The 18,766-nt window shown below is 39.5% G+C and overlaps 1 protein-coding gene across 1 annotated transcript in view; it reads right to left on the bottom strand.

The window, feature by feature from the left end:
* Positions 1–18,766, bottom strand: part of ST6GALNAC3 (ST6 N-acetylgalactosaminide alpha-2,6-sialyltransferase 3) — a gene marked incomplete at both ends in the record, with an annotated part of 71,538 nt that overhangs the window by 25,705 nt on the left and 27,067 nt on the right. The window lies entirely within an intron of this gene.

The following is an 18,766-nucleotide window of genomic DNA, read 5'->3' as shown; positions in this document are numbered from 1 at the left end:
ATATGGCTGAGCTGGGGATGCGAGGTATTCAGTTCTTCCCCTTCACTAACACGATCCTTCTTCTGATCCAAGCTTCCACCATTCCTTCCTTCCTTCCCTCTTCTTTTTTTAAATCATATTCAACAGTTACCACATCTGCCTGCAGGGACCAAATGTCTAATACAATGGTTTGTATAGCCCATGGCTCTGTTCCAACAAGGTGAGTGCTCAAAGGCCCTGGCAAGAATATTTTAAAGTGTCATTTAGGATTTAGGATCTATTTGAAAAAGACAATTGGAATCAGTACTGTTGGTAAGGCAAGGTTTTAAAGTGCACATAGAGTAGGGGAGGATTCAGTATCAAGGGGAATGACATCCAAAAGGGATAGACTTAGTAATTCCTTCCACCTGTCACCTACAGATGACAGAAAGTTGATTAAGCCATCTTTGTGCGATCAAAGGGGAAAAACACATTTTCAGCACAATTATGTAGCATCATGTTTAACTATTACCATATTTGTCAGCAAGAATTACTAGTCATTGGATGGCTTATATAAATTTATTTTGTGAAGAACTCAGAAAAGGTGTGTGTAATTGTTTCAAGCATGTTTCATTAGATTTTAATTTGTAGACTGATGTGACTGGTGCAGAATAAAGTGACCTCATGCTTCCTGCCCCAGGAAATTCTTGGAAATTACATATTTCAACTCAGTGGGATTCACATTGCAATGTATTTTAAATTACAAGAACTGAGTCTTTTGCTTGCTGTTGTCCATCTGTGTTATATTCTTTGATTTGCTCCTATACACAGAATGTATAGATTGCTTCTTATCTACATAGCTTAGTGCATCTTACACAGAAAAATCAGGAAGGAAATCTCAAAGGCAATTATGCTGGAATTAAACAGCTGCAAGGAATCGTCAAATGCATTCTGGCCAGACCCAGCGGGAGTGTTTGAAATAGTTTGAGTTCATGTGAAAACTCACCTCATGGACTTTTTGAAGGAAGATACAAGTCTCTGGTCAGGATTTTTTTTAAATTTTACAGAATTGCTCAGTTTTCTCCAGTCCTATGAAGACATTACTAACAGTCAGCACAGCTCTTCTTTGCTAGTGGCTACTGATTGTAATCCCTTTCCCCTGCCCTCACAGGTAGGGAATGTGAACAAATATCCACTGCAGTTAATGGGATCATCTTAAATCCTTCAGAGGCAACTATCCTACTCCATTAACCCACCAGGGACTGGTTGTAACAGAGGCCAGAGTGTGGTTCAGTTCCTAACCTATCTCAATTGCCACAATATTTCTTAGGGCGCCATTTACCAATGCTTCTTTGCACAAAAATGAGGCCGAATGCACTGAACCAATGAAGATTACCTACTGTTCAAACTGTAAAGCACATCAAGGAGCATGCCTAACTAATTCCACCACTGGGCTAAGATCATGCTGTATATTTGACAGTAAGCACAGAGTCTTTCCAGCTTGCCCAGGGGAACCTCCACTCTTATCATTTTGGCTTTTGAAGTGCAGCACCTACGGAACAAAAATACTTAGCAAGTTGCAAACATTAAGGGTACACTTGAAAACTCCTTGTTCCAAGCCCAGATATCTGATATTGAACGTGCCCATGGCACATTCCAAGCAAGAGCAATTTTAAAAACTAAACCGAACACAGTATTATTGATCTGATTTTGACTGCTGTGCAAGGTGCGGCCTTTCCCCCTGAGGCACCTATGCAGTTCACAGAGCTGAAGGCCACTGAACTAAAGAACAAGCTGATTGATTTCCTATTTGTGTCCAACAGCACTCTAGTGGCATTAAATATTATTTAATGGCACTGATTACGTTTTAATGAAATTACCAAAAAACCCTCAACCAAAAATAACAACCAGCTCTCCCCTAACCGGTAGCATTGCTCTGTCTCAGAAGCAAGCACACTGTCTGGTTGCATTGGAGGGTCACATCTTGATTAAGCAGAGTGTCAAGAGTATTGATAGCATCTTTTCAGTATTCTGGGGAGCAGCCATCAATAAAACCCTAACAGAGTACAGTGACTTCTACTCTCTTTTTATTAATCATGAAAATATATTTACAGTTGGAGCAGAAGTGCATTGTACAGAAGCATCAGTCCTCCCTGCTCACATCCACATTGCAATCCCCTTTCATTTTATAGGAATTGAAGTCTAAAATGGAAGTCAGTTCACATGAATCTTCCTGTTGCAAACAATTATTGTTACCAGAAATCTTCAAGGAAAATCAAAACAAAGCTCACAGGCAAATCAAAATGACAAGTTCAAAACAAAAGCACATTAAGGCTTAAAGAAAAAAAAATAGATCTATTTCCTTTACCAACTCCAACTTCATAAAGAAGATTCTCACAAGCATAGCCCTGTTTTATATATACAGCTGCCTGAGTCCACATTCTTGATTGTTTTATATGAAACGGTGTCAAGAAACTACCCTTTCAATAGTACTAAATGGGAAACATCTCAAGTGTATTTACTTTAAAAATCAAATACAGGAGAGCAGGACACTAGTTTAATTTCTTTTTTATGGCAGAATTCCTCTCTCATTTCTGGGCTGCAGCTGTTACCTTGTTTGCAGTTTGTTTGACTTGTCCAGAGGATGCAGAATGTGGACAGAATCTCAAATTTACGGAGGAGAGCGGAGGGGAGAAGTTTTCTCCTGCAGATCAGCAGTCTGTGGTGTGGGTGAGAAAGGCAAGTTTGCCCGCTCATGAAAACCATGCAAATACAAATCTTTCCCCTGACTATATGGAGAAAAGCTTCCTGGAAAGAATTCACTGCCACCACTCACTGCCTGATCTCCCATTTACCTGTTTTACCAATCCCAAGAGGTGCAAAGCATCTCCTGGGGTATGTCAGACTGCTCACACCCCGCTAGGGTATGCAGATCCTCATGGGAGATATTCAGCATCTCACGTGATTTGGCCCTTAACACACAGAGGCAAAAAAAAGAAGAATAAAACTAAAATAAAATACTTCCATGGTTCATGTGCATGAAACAAGGAATCCTCCTGAACACATACTGCAGAGGGTGAGCAGCTAGTGAAGTGGAGCTCCTACCTAGAAAGGGAATAAACGTTCTATTTCCTATGTCAATCCCATGGCAAATATTTGCAAGGACTAAGCAAGCATACTTAATTGGCTACTCTTTTTGTAAGCAGAAGCCGCTGAAGGTGTTTATCTTCAAATCTGATTTCATACCTTAGCTGTCACTGAGAAAATTAAACATTCAGCAAGTCACTCTCTCTGTCAAATATGGAGACAGTTGGCAAATGTAGGCCATAAAGGTAGAGACTAATTACCGGCTGTATGAATTGTTGCTGTTTTCCTCTGTCAATTACGTCATGGTTAATCATAGAGTGAACTCCTGAGAGTTTTGTACCATTGCTCCCTGCATTTTTCACAAACAAAAAATAAACAAATGTAAGCTCTCTCTAGCCACTGGCAGGAAAAAGTTCTGGGAGTTGCAGCATATCTCTCCATGAAGGTGAATTGAAATGTTTTAATTTCACAAGACGATTTAAAACTAACAGATCAAGACATGTCATGATTTATTTTATGAATGTAAATAATATCAATGCACACATTTACTTCTGGTAAAAGATTTTCTGGTTACTATTTGTAGGCGTTTCTTGCTCTTTTGGGCTCAGAATCATTTACATTGGGTTACATAAGACTTGTCATAAATGGTCCAGAGCAAAGAGTGAAGTAAAAGAGAGGAATGGAAGGAATGCAGATATTGTAGGTCAGTCATCTTAGTCATAATTCCTGAGCTAAGCACTTCTTCCTATCAGGCCACTCGGGACTGGGTTTCCACCAGAAGGATCAGCTATATCAGATAAAAGCTAAATTTCATAAAAAGGTAGAAATATGATTTACTATTTAAAAAGACAATATATCTGCCTATGTTGGGCAGCCAGCAGCATATCAGTATTCCTCCAGCACTTTAGAAAAGACAAGCACCCCAGTTTGCTCCACAGGTGTTTTTTTAGAAAATGTGTTATTACAGTTGAATCCATTAAACAAACCTAGATACCAACATTAGCCAATATCTACACACAATTTCCCACAGGAGACTAGAGGAAAAGAATATTGTAAAAATGTCATTAAGATAGGTGAGGGAATGAAATGTTCACAAATACTAAGGCAGGACACTAGAAGCACGGTTTGAAGTAAGTTTGCCTTGGATCGTAAGGACAGTCCAATCCAATTCCCATATGAGTTAAGGAGTCTCCTTCCATCAACTTTGACACATAGGTCTAAATCCACCATAAGCAGATAGAGCAGGAAACTACTCGCACCTGTTAGCATTAGCCATCAGTTGTTTCCTCCCTACAAATAGTTATGGTCACACTGTCATTAGCACAAGGTCTATCGATACTCCTGAAGGGACTCTGCAAGAGCAAACATTATTCTTACTTCTACCTTGTGGATCCATAAATATCTTTACAGAAGTATTTTCTTGCTTTCATCTGACACTAAGGAATAATAAGTTAAAAAACTTGGTCTGGATCAAATGACAACTTTAGCTGACAGAACCGAAGACAGACCTCAATAATTTTGATTTCAAATACAGGAAAGCCCTATGTACTGTACTTCACTTTAAAAATTGAGACTGTGCATAAGAAAAAACATACGAACAATTATATCTAATTACATGACCAAAATTATCTTTAAATGGGGTAGTTGGTTATGGTTTGCACTTGGCACTGCTCAGTGATATAGCATGGGTATAAGACAGCAGTCTTCACACGGTCCTGTGTCAGAAAAAAACATTTGTATAATTTGAATCATTTGAATTGACTAAGATAACAGTGTGAGATAAACAAGACCTGCGACTCGGATAAAGAATAAAAACTAGCAATTATTGAGGAGATGTCATTTGAGTTTGCTAGACACAGAACTTATTAAGAGCATTACCATCTTTCTTCTCTGCATCACAGAAGCTGACTGGTGCAAGACCTCTGTTGTTTCTTGCCTACTGATCCAGGGATATTGTATTTCCAAACAGTTGTGGGAATAGAGGCCAGCAAATATATTTGCCTTCATCTGAAAGGTGAATGTACTGGAATATGTTAAACATGTAAGGCTGTTACAGAGGTTATGCCAGTTCTGCTGGGGGGAGGAAGAGGTTGCAGGAAAGAGGGGACTTTCCTTGTGTAACAATATAGAAGAAAGAGGCTCAAAAAGTAACAAAATATTTGCTAAGTTTAGACACAGATTTACCATAGTACACAAAACCCATGTGTTTTGCTACCTGTGTTTCAGTTCAGCTCCTTATCATCTGGCTAGCAAGCTCCACTGCTTGGGTTTCAGCAAGATTACGGTTCTGGTGCTTGTTTTCACTGAAGGGAATCGTGATCTGACATGAACCTCCTTTCCATACCTGCTTTCATTATGTGATTACAATTAGATCTAAACCTCCCTGCAGCTGTTTCAGAAATTCAAACCTTAGCATAGATATTCAAAACTTATACATAATCTTTTGCTAAAGACTGTAATTCCTGCCTACATAGAGATTGATAACCTCAATTTATAGTTACATACATTTTAAAGAACATCATTCATTTAATTCTTCACTAGAGTTACTGATAACTAAACAAATAATGTGTAATAGTATGTTTGGAGTAAAGAGGCTGCATTCCGGGCTGTGAGGGATATCATGAAATCCACCCACTCCTGTGACCTGCATATCCCCAGTTTGGCATGGCGGGAAGTATGTGTCATTCAGGCTACAACCAAATGAAGACTGGAGTATTCCTGTGCATGCTGTCCTGACCATAAAAATAATTAATTGCTTATTAACCTACAAAGGATTATCTTGAACCAATAAGATTCTGCTAGTTGGACTCGAGCCATTTGATTACTTACCTCTTCTATTTACAGGGAATTGGGGACTACCGCTACTCACCCTGTCAGTCGTTATAAGAAAATTACTTTTTCCAATCAAGCTATTATGGTTACGTAGTTTTACCTTTTCTATTTCCTGATAGCATGAATAACTATAATATTGACATAAATAGAATATATCTTTTGTTTTGGTCTTATTTTAACAATTGGGAAACTTTCAGGTTTGGCCATAGGGCTGTTAAAATTAACTTCAATATGACAATAGATGTCATGGAATGGCATGACAAGACCAAAAGCAAAAGATGGTAATATCGGGTAATAAGGCTGAATTATTGTAGTGGTAAATTTGTATCATATACAATCCGAGAGTGATACCTGACTGGTTACATTCCTGACAGGCTTATGCATAACAAATCTTCAGTCCATGCTGGAGAGAAGTACACTGGTTATTTCTAGTTCATTTCTAATTCTGAACTAGATCCATGCAATTATTTGAAAACTGTGTCTGCAATAAGCCGATTGTTTCAGCACCTATTTCTTATACAGCAAAAAAAAAAGGGATGAAAAAAAGAAAAAAAGAAACAACACAGAAGTGACAATTTGATGGGATTGCAAGCTTACTCAGCCATCGCTGGGATGTCTGAAAGGCCGGGCACTTAGCTTTCCTTGGTACAGATTAATTAGCCAGCTGTGACTCCTAGATCTCTGTTTTTAAATGATGACTTGCATGAGTCTCTGAAGACAAGAATTTAGCACTGCTACATTACACACAACCATGGCTGCAAGATATTGCTACCAGTGGAAATTCAAGTTTGCAGGAAACTGACGTAAGGTTTTTCCATGAAGAGTAAGAAAATTAACCCTGACACATATATAATTCCACTTGGGCTCACCTCCATTTCTGATATAACACTACGGCAAATCGCATCCTCATATTTCTTATACAACCATGGAACTGGTAATATTAAAAAATCTGGTGAGGTGCCTGTGTTTTAGCTAGAATTAATACTTGTGAAAAGGGAAAAACTTGGGAAATGTTGCAGTAAGCAATGGCAGGTGAATTTTTCCCAAAGCTCATGAAAACTACATTACACACGTTCGTACATGGATACTTATAACTGCAGTGAAGGTAAGCATAACTATTTTGCCATTTTTCAGATTGTTTTTGTATACTTGTGCTTATTACCACTGGGCTCACAACTCTGTCATTCTGAGCAGATGCACTGAAGTAGGTTTAACTACCTGCAGGTTTCAGATAAGAGTTGTTCCTTTTTCCAACTCAGGTTTGAATTCCCTCAACTCATGTAAAATTTCTGTCTGCAGTCATGGTAAAGACAAAGTGCAGGATGAAAGGAATAGCTGCCTGCAGAGTGATCCTCGATAACTGCATACCACAGGATATTGTCGCCAGCTGGAATAGCATTCAGGATTCAGGTGTCATTCATAAATGTGATGTTTAACAAAATGATAGTCAATAGAATTGCCATAACATTACAGTGGTGAGAGGGAGAAGACATGAAACACTCCAGAGCTGATCTATGCTGCAATATTAAGTGAATTACCAACATTTTGCAGTAGGTTTGTCTCAAGGAATACAAAAATAACTCAGCTTTGAAACATCCCAGTAGTTATTTAATAGGCGCAAAAGATCAACAGATAATTACAGTGTATTTTGGTAATTATGGTGGCTATGATTTATGGTATATTTTAATTACCACAGAGAGCCTGGCATGAAGGATGAACACTTAAAAGTCAAGATAAATATATGAATACATCACCGATAAAAATAAATCCATTAAGTAACATGAACTTCACTGGTATTTGCAAGAAACTGCAAAGCTACATAAGAATAGCCCTTTTCCATTTGTTTTGTAAACGGCTGATGAGTTACAGGACCATCTTTCACTGTTTGCCAGATTCAGTAAGACAACTTATGTTCCCCATCATGAGCATGTACCTTTAAGAAGTCCAAAGGAAAGAAAACACCTCGTGCTTCAGTTTAAATAGGTGACACCAAATGCTATTTTCTTAGCATTATTTCAGCCTTATGCTAATGAATTCCAACACTGTTGTAGGTGAGCCTCTCCTCAATTATGCAAACTTTGGTCTTTAGTATAGAGGTCATTATGTGACACACAAAAATTGTATAGTAATGAGGTTATTCACATTCTGTTACAGTGCATAAGAATTGAAAACCAAAAGTGAAATTAACTTTCTTCCTGGTCTTTTTTGTCTTCATAGATTTAGGCTAATAACACAGTGGTATGGTATGACTGGGATACGAATATTTTAGAACAGAGCATCATACCAATATCACAAAGCAAACAGCATAGTGGGGAGTATTGCATTAACACCCCGCTTCTGAGCTCTAGGAGATTAATTTCATATATAATACAGTGTGATGTTTACCAATTCATTACAACGACCTGGCCTGCTACTTCCTCAGAAAACTGCAAAAATGAAAATGTCACACATATTTGCATTCAGGAGGTTACTGTGTATCACCGCACACTTCTCATGCTGTCTAAACAAAAGTCTGTTTTCTGCTGTCAGTCTAATGGCTCAGCTGCTAATCCAATCTGAACTGCCTTTGGGAGGCATCAGGGGACTCTAGACACCCGTAGCTTGAGGCATGAAGAAGATGAGGCACTTTGTTGCCTAAAGAAAGAGAAAAGCTCCTGCCAGGACAGCCCGTATCCCACAGGATCTTCTTTGGGAAGTTACTGGAATAGGCTGGAAGTGTGACTGCAAGCAAGGAGAGGTGGCAGAGGGTGGCTGGCGTGGGAAGCTGCAACTAGCTTGTGCGTAGGAAAGGGGTTTGAATTAATGAGAACAGGATTTCAGATTAGGAAGTTGCCTTAGCTCAAGCTGATCCAGAATACATCTTCAAGGACAAAAGACCATATTTGGTACGTGCCTGGATAAGGACATCCACATGCTGGTATCTCAGCTTAAACTCTCTCTCTTTCAACTCACTACTTTGTTGGATCTTTTTATACCTAAAAGAATAACTTTATAAAATGTCTGTATAGCGTATGGTCCTGGTGTCTTTAAAAGACATCTTACTCTGTAGCTACCAGAGTAGCTGGATTAAGACAAAAATAGGTTTGGGTTTTTTCCCCCCTAAATGTTCATTAAAAATCTCCTGAAATCTACAAAGCCAAGTAAAGCTCATAACTCTACTTCAGAGTGACATTCCAGTCTGGACAAGGCAAACTGCCCAGCACCCTAATTTGTGGAATATCAACAGTGACGTAGAACGCTTAGTTCACAGAAGAAAGAGAAGAGCCATGGTCAGGCCAGCTCGTATCCCATGAGGTGTCTTTCTGGGAGTGATGAGGATGTGCTGGAACAAAAAGACAGGGCCAGAACTTGATTTCCATTTTATGGGAACTTTTGACAGTCTGAAATTCAATTTCACTGCAAACTAATAAAGATAATTTCCAAAGCAGAACTCTACAAGCTGTGTCATCAGCCATTTTTTATCCTTAAATTTCCATTACAAAATGAGTTTTGAATTTTCATTTATTATCTTTCCTGTAAAACAGCAGTGATCTCTGTTATGCACTATTTTGAGTGTACTGCAAATATGACCTATAAGAATCATGCTATACGCAGAAAATGGACACGGCTGATTAATATTCAGTATTTCTCTGCTTTTCTGAATGAAGGCTACACCTATGTAGCACAAAGCAGCGCAATGCAAAATATAGATATTCAACTTTAGCTGGAGGAGTGAAGTGCAAACAAGTTCCATGTCTCCTGTCTGCATAGTAATAAAACAGTGTGAGAAATGTCTATCCAAGTCGCCTGACCTTCTAAAGTAATGAATACCCAGCAGCTAACAGTAAAGTTGCTGTACCTCGGAATTCATTTAAACTAAAGCTATTTATTAAGGGGAAGATTTTCACAAGGAAAACGTGAGTTATGGGAACAGAAATGCCGGGTGTACCTTGGGAAATCCCATCACTGTCAAACTCTGGAGTGAACATCTAACTTTTGGCACCTAAGTGTGCAAATCTTCGTTATATTTTCACTGTGTTTTGTACACAATGGCTGACAAATGAAAAGTAATTATTAATTTGTGGTGACACTTAGTAACTCTTCTGGGCAATGCTGAAGTCAGAACTCCTAATCCAGCATTTATCCTCTCCTCAGTTCTCCCTCTTTTTCTCTTCCAGGAGATCTGAGGCCCTGCCAGTATGTGCAAAAAATGTCACGACATAATCCTGATACATAAAGTGTTCTTTAAAAATTAGTTCTTCCAAACCAATCTCTTTTGTGACTTTCTGTGGAGTCACAAGGGGAAGAATCCCATCATGTCTTAATGCACCTTCCAGGATTTCTCAGCTTTTGGGAGATAATAGATGTTCTCTGACTCCTTTGTGTGAAAAGCCAACATATTTATGTTGAGATCCAGGGTCTGAGGCTGAAGCATTATTACAAAAGCAGCGAAGTAGCAACAAGTTCTAAATGCAATTTTCTGCGAGACAGAAGTACATTCTGTTCCACGTTTACATTCAATGATTTTTACATGCTGAATGCAATACCATTATCACATCTATTTGAATTCTTTTTCTTCTACAGCACAAAAGAAATAATTCTTAATCACACAGCCAACTTAGACTTGCAAGTCATTAGGAGACCAAAGTTTCCTTCTGAGCTGAAAGGGCTGCATCATGAGAGACGCAGAGGTGAAGGAGAGCTATTGTTTAGCTGCAGGACAAATCCTGTGCTCTACACACTGCAGACTGGCAGAGTGCCCAGCACGGGGCTGCTCTGCTCACACGACCAGTTCAATACAGCTTCAGCCTGAAAGAATTACTCTGGATCCAGAAAAAGAAACTTCTTCTTAAGACTCTGTCAATTGTTTAGCATCTTGTCAATGGTGCTGAATATGCCACTAGTGAGCACTTGAGGTCTGGAGCAACAGTGTATGAATGAGGATGCAAAATTAGTTGTCTCTTGACCGTATTCTTTACCTTTACTTGGCCCAGGCAGGTTAGAGGAGGAGTCTACCTGTTGTATATGCAAGAAAGGGTCAGTTTCCATTAAGAAATAATGTCTGACATCGGCAAGCCTGCTTACTCAAGTGCAGCTGAAATTTGGAAATGAGAGAATATGTTGGAATTGCATCCAACACTGAGGGAGGGTCTTCCAGGGAAACCTCTGCCTGTGCTCCTCCTTCCAGGGTGGGAAGCAGCAGAGATTACAGCCAGTGATTCTCATTGCTCTCATCCCTGAGGATTTTTGTGCAGGAGTCTGAGGAGGGATAGGGTCTCTGTTCTGCACAGAGAAGCAAACATAGCTTCACGAGGACAAAATCCTGGTATAAACACGCTCTGCTGTAAAAAGTAACTTGGATCAATGTGGCTTTCTGTACTGTCAAATACCAGCAGCACTGCATTGCACCATTTTCTCTGGGCGATCCAGCACAGGCCAGATGCTATTTCGGTACTGCTACAGGTAGAACTAAAGCTAATGGGCCATACTGGCACTGTAGCAGGAGGTGAAACAGTGAGGACAGGGAGTTCCCATAATGAGTGGCTTCAGAGCTTCTGAATCTAAATGATCCTTTCCTTGAATCCACAGGACTGGGAGGTACAAAGCTCATCTATTCAGAAATTAAGGTACCTTCCTCATCACAGAACGGAGTTATATATTAAATTACAGGTTTGGGGTGAATGGGTTTAGTAGCTCTTGAGCCTAAAAAATTCTTAGTTCAAACTATGTCTCAAACTTTCCTAATCATTCACTTTGTCGTTCAGATACATATAAACATATATATGTGTGTATGTAATCTGAAATATTTCTTCCGCAAATGACTGTGATGGCATTTCCAGTCATCTTCCTTACAATTAAAGCAGCTTTAATTTATTCCATCACACAAGAAGGGAAAGACTCCACACTCCACAGATGCACCTTCTTTTTTCAAGATCATGCTTGTGGGGCAGTTTCACTACATGGTTATGAGAGTGCAATCTTGAAATCTCTGACATGAACACTTTCCCATCAATTCTGAATTCTATCGCACTAGTGGCATTAACATGCAAAAAGTCTGCTGGAACTTGCAATTTTTATCACAACTATTAATGAAATGCAACATCATAAACAATAAAGTTTAATTAGTAACTAAAGTGTCTATGGCAATTAAATAAGAAGGAAGTGTTCTGGAACACAGCGGGATGGTTTATACTTTGAGTCATTTACATTGCAAATGGATTTTAAAGACGTTATTGATGGAAATTTGGGGAAAATTAAAATTTTTAGAAAATAAGACATTGACTCTATGACACTCAAATGCGTAACTTGGCTTACCATGAACTTGGTAACTGGAACTGCAGGTGGAACTAATGGGAGCAGCTAATAATATGAAGTGCACTAAAGAAACACTAAAAAAAAAGGCTTAAGAGAATCTAGTGCAATGACATGACTCATTAGTGTCAGGCCAAAATAGCACTTAAAATTAAAGAATACATGTTCAGTTATACAGTAAGGAAAAAATGTTAATGTATTTCATGCCTGAGTATTTGAAACTGAACACAGCTGCTTACTATATAGACTTAACTCTACCTGAAACACTGTAATCATTTAAGATTCAGAGCAAAGGTCCTGTTTCAAGACAATTTGTGAATAACTTAAGTGGACAAGTGGTGGAACACTGTCTACTTGTTTCAACTCACAGTTCATTCCACCTGAATTATTCAACCTACAACAGCAAGGCTGGATAATCGTCAGGAGAAGGCTGGGTAAGAACAAAAATACAGAGGAAAAGAGCCAGGCAGCTGTGACTTGAGGCCAAGATTTCTCCTCTGCGACAGGCAGGTAAAGCAAGCATTAGTGTTTGCTCTTTTGCAGAAAAAGTCAGTGAAAGCTAGACGGGGAAAGAATTATCGCTGGCTGATTCACTAGGAAAGTGAGTTTTCAGTTTTGCACAGGCTACCATGAAAGCAAGCGAATCCTCCTGGGTTTGCAAGAGGACAGGTCACCTCCAAACCAGGCTTGTCCTCATGCACCTCGTTACCCAGCCGGCATCAAGACTCCCTAACTCTGTGATCCTCCTGGGAATGGGCGCTCAAGCGTGCTGAAACATTGCTGGTCCTGGTACAGTGACTGTGACTGTGCGAACTGCACCTGCGAGCCTCACAGCGGCTATCCAGCTTTTGAGCTATCCATGAGGATATATTTAGGAAGAGGCAATTTTGGGCTCTTCCTCTGCAGGGTACAGGAATTTGAATTGTTCCCACTGACAGCAGCTATAATATGGGCAGTTGAAGATTCAGTTTTATAATAGCAAGAATGGAAAAATATTGGCTTTTGATTGTTTCATTTTACAGGTTCCCATGAACTCAAAGTGTTTTACTTTTCAGACCAATCTAATCTTTAAAACACTGTCTGCCATCTGTAATTGCCCTTGTGTTCAGGGTTTTTCTCTGTTGTTTTCTCATGTCTCCTCCACTATCCCATGCTCAGCATATCAATCTTAGTGAAATTTAAAAGATAAAATTCCAAGCTTTGGTGCTATATTAGAATTTCAGTTGGTTTCATAAAGATCCTTGGCATTATCTACTTTCTCCTTAAGGGAAGAGGTGAGTAAACAGAGCAAAAGGTATTTGTCAATAGCTTCATAAATAAAATCCCTTGACACTTCTGCTCCTACTCTCATCCCTCTTTGTTTGCATATTTACAAACATCCCAGCATCAAAAGATAGGATTTTCAACAGCATTCAGGTAATTGTTTACTTTGCTGCTAGTGCAATAGGAGGTAACAGTGCCCCTTACCTAATGGGACACCTGATAAGCCTTCGCTGATAGTAAATCCCATCTCCGAGGTTTTCTTCCCAAGGATATTTGTGGAATAAGCACCATAAGAAGCTCATGTCTTAGCCACGGGGATGTCTGCTCTACAGGATAGATTCTCCCCCGAATATCTGCTGCTCTCCAGTGAACCACAGAGAGGGTTGTTTCTGCTACACCGCCTTGGCAGGTGACAAACTTCTCTCTCCCTTGCTCCTCAGTATTACAAAGAGACACTGCCAGTAGCTTTCTTCTGTTCTGAGGTACAGTGGGCAAAGTGAATAGCCACATATACTTCCGAGAACTGCTTTGCACTCTAACACTCACATCTGTGCAACATGAAAGCAATGCAGAGGCATAAAAACAGTGAAAGCAAATAATGCAAATGTGTTGTTCAAAGGTTTGAAGTTTTTGCTTTAAGCTTTTCTAATAGCTCTGAAATGAAATGACACTAGATCTTTTTAACTGCATGCAGAAAATCTGATTTTGCAAGTGCTGGCTGCTCCCCTCCTGGTGCTGAGCGCTTCACCTATTGCTTTAGAACTCCGGCACTCAATGCACGTGCTTCATACCTGCGGGACCAATCTCATAGTTTATATTTTTACTAATGCAAGGTGAAAGCAAAAACGGAACTCTCAGAGTTTGTATTGTTAATGCGTGGAGTGGCCTCAGAGCTGACTTTTGGAGCAAAGCTTAGCAACTGGAGGGCACATGCAAATGTCTGCATACTAAGCGGCTGAGAGCTTGTTTCTCCTTGAACTCAAACTTCAGTCAAATGACATGACATATGGAAATGGCTCCTTCAGGATTGGCTCATTAGTGCTCTTAAGACCTCTGATTCACCTACCATTTTAAATGCAAAAACTTCCACAAGTTTTGTAAATGTGAAACAAAATAATGGTGTGTGCACAAATGTATGGGCAGGCTTTCAGACAGCTTGGGAAAAAAACACTCTGTGTTTGTTGCCACAAAAAAAGCACCTTTTTTCCTCTGGGAATGTCGACTTGTTATGGGTGGTGGTGAATTCTGACATCCAGAGACCAGCATGTACTTATTCAGCCCTGCGTGGACGAGGAAAGCCAGCAACATATGAGATGTAACCCAGGAAACATTCACATTTTGCAAAGGGTCTTGGATCTTTAAAATGAGCCAAACCTAAATCCTGACTCTGAAAAACATTTACCTTTGAGATATTTGTTAACAGGTAGGCTCAGATCAGAGATCTAGAGTTTGACTTTTTTGTTCTGTGATACCTGTTTCTTCCATATGCATAACAATGTAACAAATAGGGAAGAAAGGCTGCCTTATAATTAGAGCACGAGACACAGCATGGGGAGAGAGGATATTCGCACAGCTTAATTGATACACTTTTCCCCAGGCTTTCTACAGCCATTGAAGAGAGAGAACTTCAGAAGGCAACTCAGGGCCCCTAAGCAGGCTTCTATTTTTAATCACCTCTCTCTCCGATGACTCTTGAAAGGACTCCAATAGTTGTGAAAAGAGGCTTTCTCTCCAATGAATACAGAAGGAGCAAGAAAGCTAGATCCCCTAATGTAGGTTTCTGAGTAGGAGTTTAAATCTCTTCCGTTCTGTTTTTGCTTATTCCACAAGACTCTGTGCCTGACAAAAAGCGGGTGCCTCAGTTTTCTCATCTGCAAAATGGGCGAGCTGGTGCCCCTTCCATCCACCGGCTCCAGGGCTGTGCATCCAATGGTGAAGCCTGTAAAGCGCTGCGGCTCTGCAACGGGAGTACAAGAGGCAGAACAGACAGGGTGTGATGCTTCACATCGCAGCACGCTGGATTCCGTCTCTAAGAGCAGACCTCCACAGATAACCTAACTAGAAGGAAGGCGGCGCTACCAGTCCTGAACTGCTACATACAGAAACTGGAATATGAAGAGAGGTGCTGATAAAAATGCTGTGCATTGTATGGAGAGGCAGTTTTCCCGACAGTAGTGCTATCCTGGATGTAGCATAGCTATTTTAAAATGTTTTATGATTTTAAAGCATCATAAAGGTCAAAGTTTAATAACTGTGGCATATAATTCCCTCTACCTTTAGCTCTACTTCTAGTGTTATTAACTTATCCACAGTCTAGACCTAATATGCAGTGCAGCAGTTTGAGCAATGTTCTGACAAGCTGACAGGATCAGCTTCTCAAGGGATGTAAGGGTAATTCACCCTCCAACTTTACTGAATCCTCTTTGGACCAAAACCTGCTAGTTGAACAAAAGTTGCCACAATGTGTCATATGCTACAGCATGTAAGAGATGTGAGATGCGGTGAACATTTGTAATTGAAAACACACAGTTGAGTGCAAGAGGAAGCTAGTTGTATTTCAGAAAATGAATGAGATGGTTCCACATGTATAAATAGCAGTTTTCACTAACGTTATCCAGCTCCTAAGAATAAAAAGCTTGCTTTTGCTTCCACTGGAAGCAGTTTCAGGCTCGGAATTGATTAGGGTAGCTACTTTTCTTGGATTACTGTAAGAGCAAACCACGGCCCAAGTCAACGTGTCACTGCGGAGGAATCCACATTCTCACAGCATCAACACAATCAGTCCCCCAAATTCAACTAAAATAACAATTTATTCAATTAACTTGGTCTTTTTTCCTAGCTCTGGATTTTCTCAACTGCATCCATGAGCTGACTGATCTTTTCAGATCACCCAACTGATCTTTTTTCACTGATCTTTTTAGATTAGCCAACAAGTGACTGCCGCTGCGTTCAATAGTTTTAGATCAGCACTTGTTTAAATGAACTTTGACAGCCTTTTGCTCTAAGAATGGATGATAAATATTTAGTAATAAAAAGCCCAGCATTTTTAAGTCATTATGTAACAAAAATGATTTTTCACATAGGTCAAAGAAACTTGTGTTTGGCCCACAACTAGGTGAGTATTAGCACGAATTTTTGCACATTCAAAATTAAAACTCTGTTCTTACAAAAACTCATACATGAAATATTGAAATTTACTTTCTGCAAACGTTTATACCAGATGTGATTGCTCGACTGTTTGCAGAGTTAATGTGAGAGTGTGAAGTAAATTAATTTAAAAATTAAAATGAATATTCATAGAAGTTTTTAGTTCAAATTATTCATCCAGCTTTGTTTAATACAGAGGCCAAGGAACAAACGTGCATGGAGGCAAGAACATAACACCGGTCTCCTTTCTTTTGCCCCATTCTTTTACACTTTCTGGGCATAGCCTGCTACTCTCCAATTCTGGCAGTCAGCAAACCTTCATTAGTAATAACATTTATATCAAAAAAGAAAGAAAATGACTTCATTTTGCTCATCCCACGACACAAAAGTGGAAAAAAATGTGGCATTTCTTAGCTGTAGAAACATCGTACTGGGGACAACCTCCCTTCCTGTGCTTGAGTCTGTCTTCAGAATTAGTATTAATGCCGTGACACCATGCAACAGACATATGGAAGTGTTATTTGTTTCTCATTTACCAAACAGATAAGAATATGGAAATAGTTTCAGTCCATTTGTTTGATGAGCTTCCTAAGCCAGTAATAAACAAATCAATACAATTAGTTTTGGCTCATCATCATTAGAAACCTTCACTACTGGGATACAATTTAATTATACCTCTTGTTCCACAGCAAAGGAAAGCCTTTAAAAATGGACTACTTTGCCAACTATTGAACCAGGAGGGAGGAGCAAGAGGATACATCAGTGATGGAGAAGTTATTATCTAAGCAGGGTGTACAACATATAAAGCATATTGTGCAATACAATTTCCCTGATTGCAAGTCTAAAATATTCCTGCCATTAAGTGCTTATGAGCAACCCAATGTGAAATCCAGCTGTAAAATGACTGTGTATATGACGTGCTTCATGTGAATGTTGCAATTAATACGGCATGCATCAATCACTCTTGGACTTGATTACAAACTGTACTAATCCTAATTGATTAATTAAGCTACAAAGTTACATACAGTAATGTAGGTTAAAAAATCCTCACCATATGTGCACTAATGTCCCAAAATACATTTTCATTGTGGAGATTAATGCTGTTACTTTGCTCTCGGCTGTGCATCTAGAGTCTAACAAGAAAGGCTGCACTAAACATGGATATCCCCGAAACTAGAAATTCTTCAGTAGAAGAATGCAGCTGGCATTCCCTAGAGGTAAGGGAAATAAGCATCCACATTCAAAGCTTCAGAAATACTTTCAGGAGGAAAGGAGGAAAGGGCTGAAATCTAAACCTGACTTTCCCGAAGAACTCCTGAACCACAATTCTGCTGCGGCAATGCCTGCTACAGAACAGTCCTCACTTTGGGGGCAGGGATACCAGAAAATCTTGAGTTTTAGGTGCACTGAGTGCACATTTAGAGTGGCAACTCTCCAACACCGTCAATCAATGCCTCAAGACTTTAATTGATATTTGCGCACCATCTCTTTACACCACAGTTGCAGTCAATCTTCTCTAAACCACGTCTGACAGGCTTGAAAGCGAAGATTACTCCAGAGAGGGGGCAGCCGTGGTCGAACAGTGCCAACCTGCACAGGGAGAGGGGCCCAGATATCCTGCAGCTGGAGATGAAAGAGCTACACAGGAGAGGAAAGAAACCTCTAGTGATCTCCCCATCGTGTCACCTTATCAAAGGCTCAGTTTGCCAGGCTTTTATTTGCCATGGTTTCAATCCTCCAGGGAAAATATCTTTCTGAAATCTAAGGTGACTTGATACATAAATAATGCAATTGGGATCACTCAAAAAACATTACATTCACTGCACATCCAGTGCAAAGCTCACTATTGTATTTATAACAATACATCTTTGGATGACACATTTTAGATCGACTTGTAGGAACTTTTTACACAATCAATAAACGTTATCTCCAGACTAATTGCTTGGATGTTTAAAAGTGTATTTCTGCTCAGTACCCAGCACCAGGCACTCATAATCAATGCATTCTACTGTATAATTATCATCCTAATTTTCATCTTATTTTTGAATGACACTAAAAGGAAAAAAAAACTCGTGTTTTTAAGATACAGGAACTGTCGCATGTGTACTTTGAAAAACTGGAGTATATTTTAGGTTTCTATATGAAGACTTAAGATGCAAACTTCAGATAGCCTTTTTTAGATATCTTC

The sequence above is a fragment of the Platalea leucorodia genome (assembly GCF_965183815.1).
Source record: "Platalea leucorodia genome assembly, chromosome: 5".
Lineage (NCBI taxonomy): Eukaryota > Metazoa > Chordata > Aves > Pelecaniformes > Threskiornithidae > Platalea > Platalea leucorodia.
This window is presented reverse-complemented; position numbering and strand designations above follow the sequence as displayed.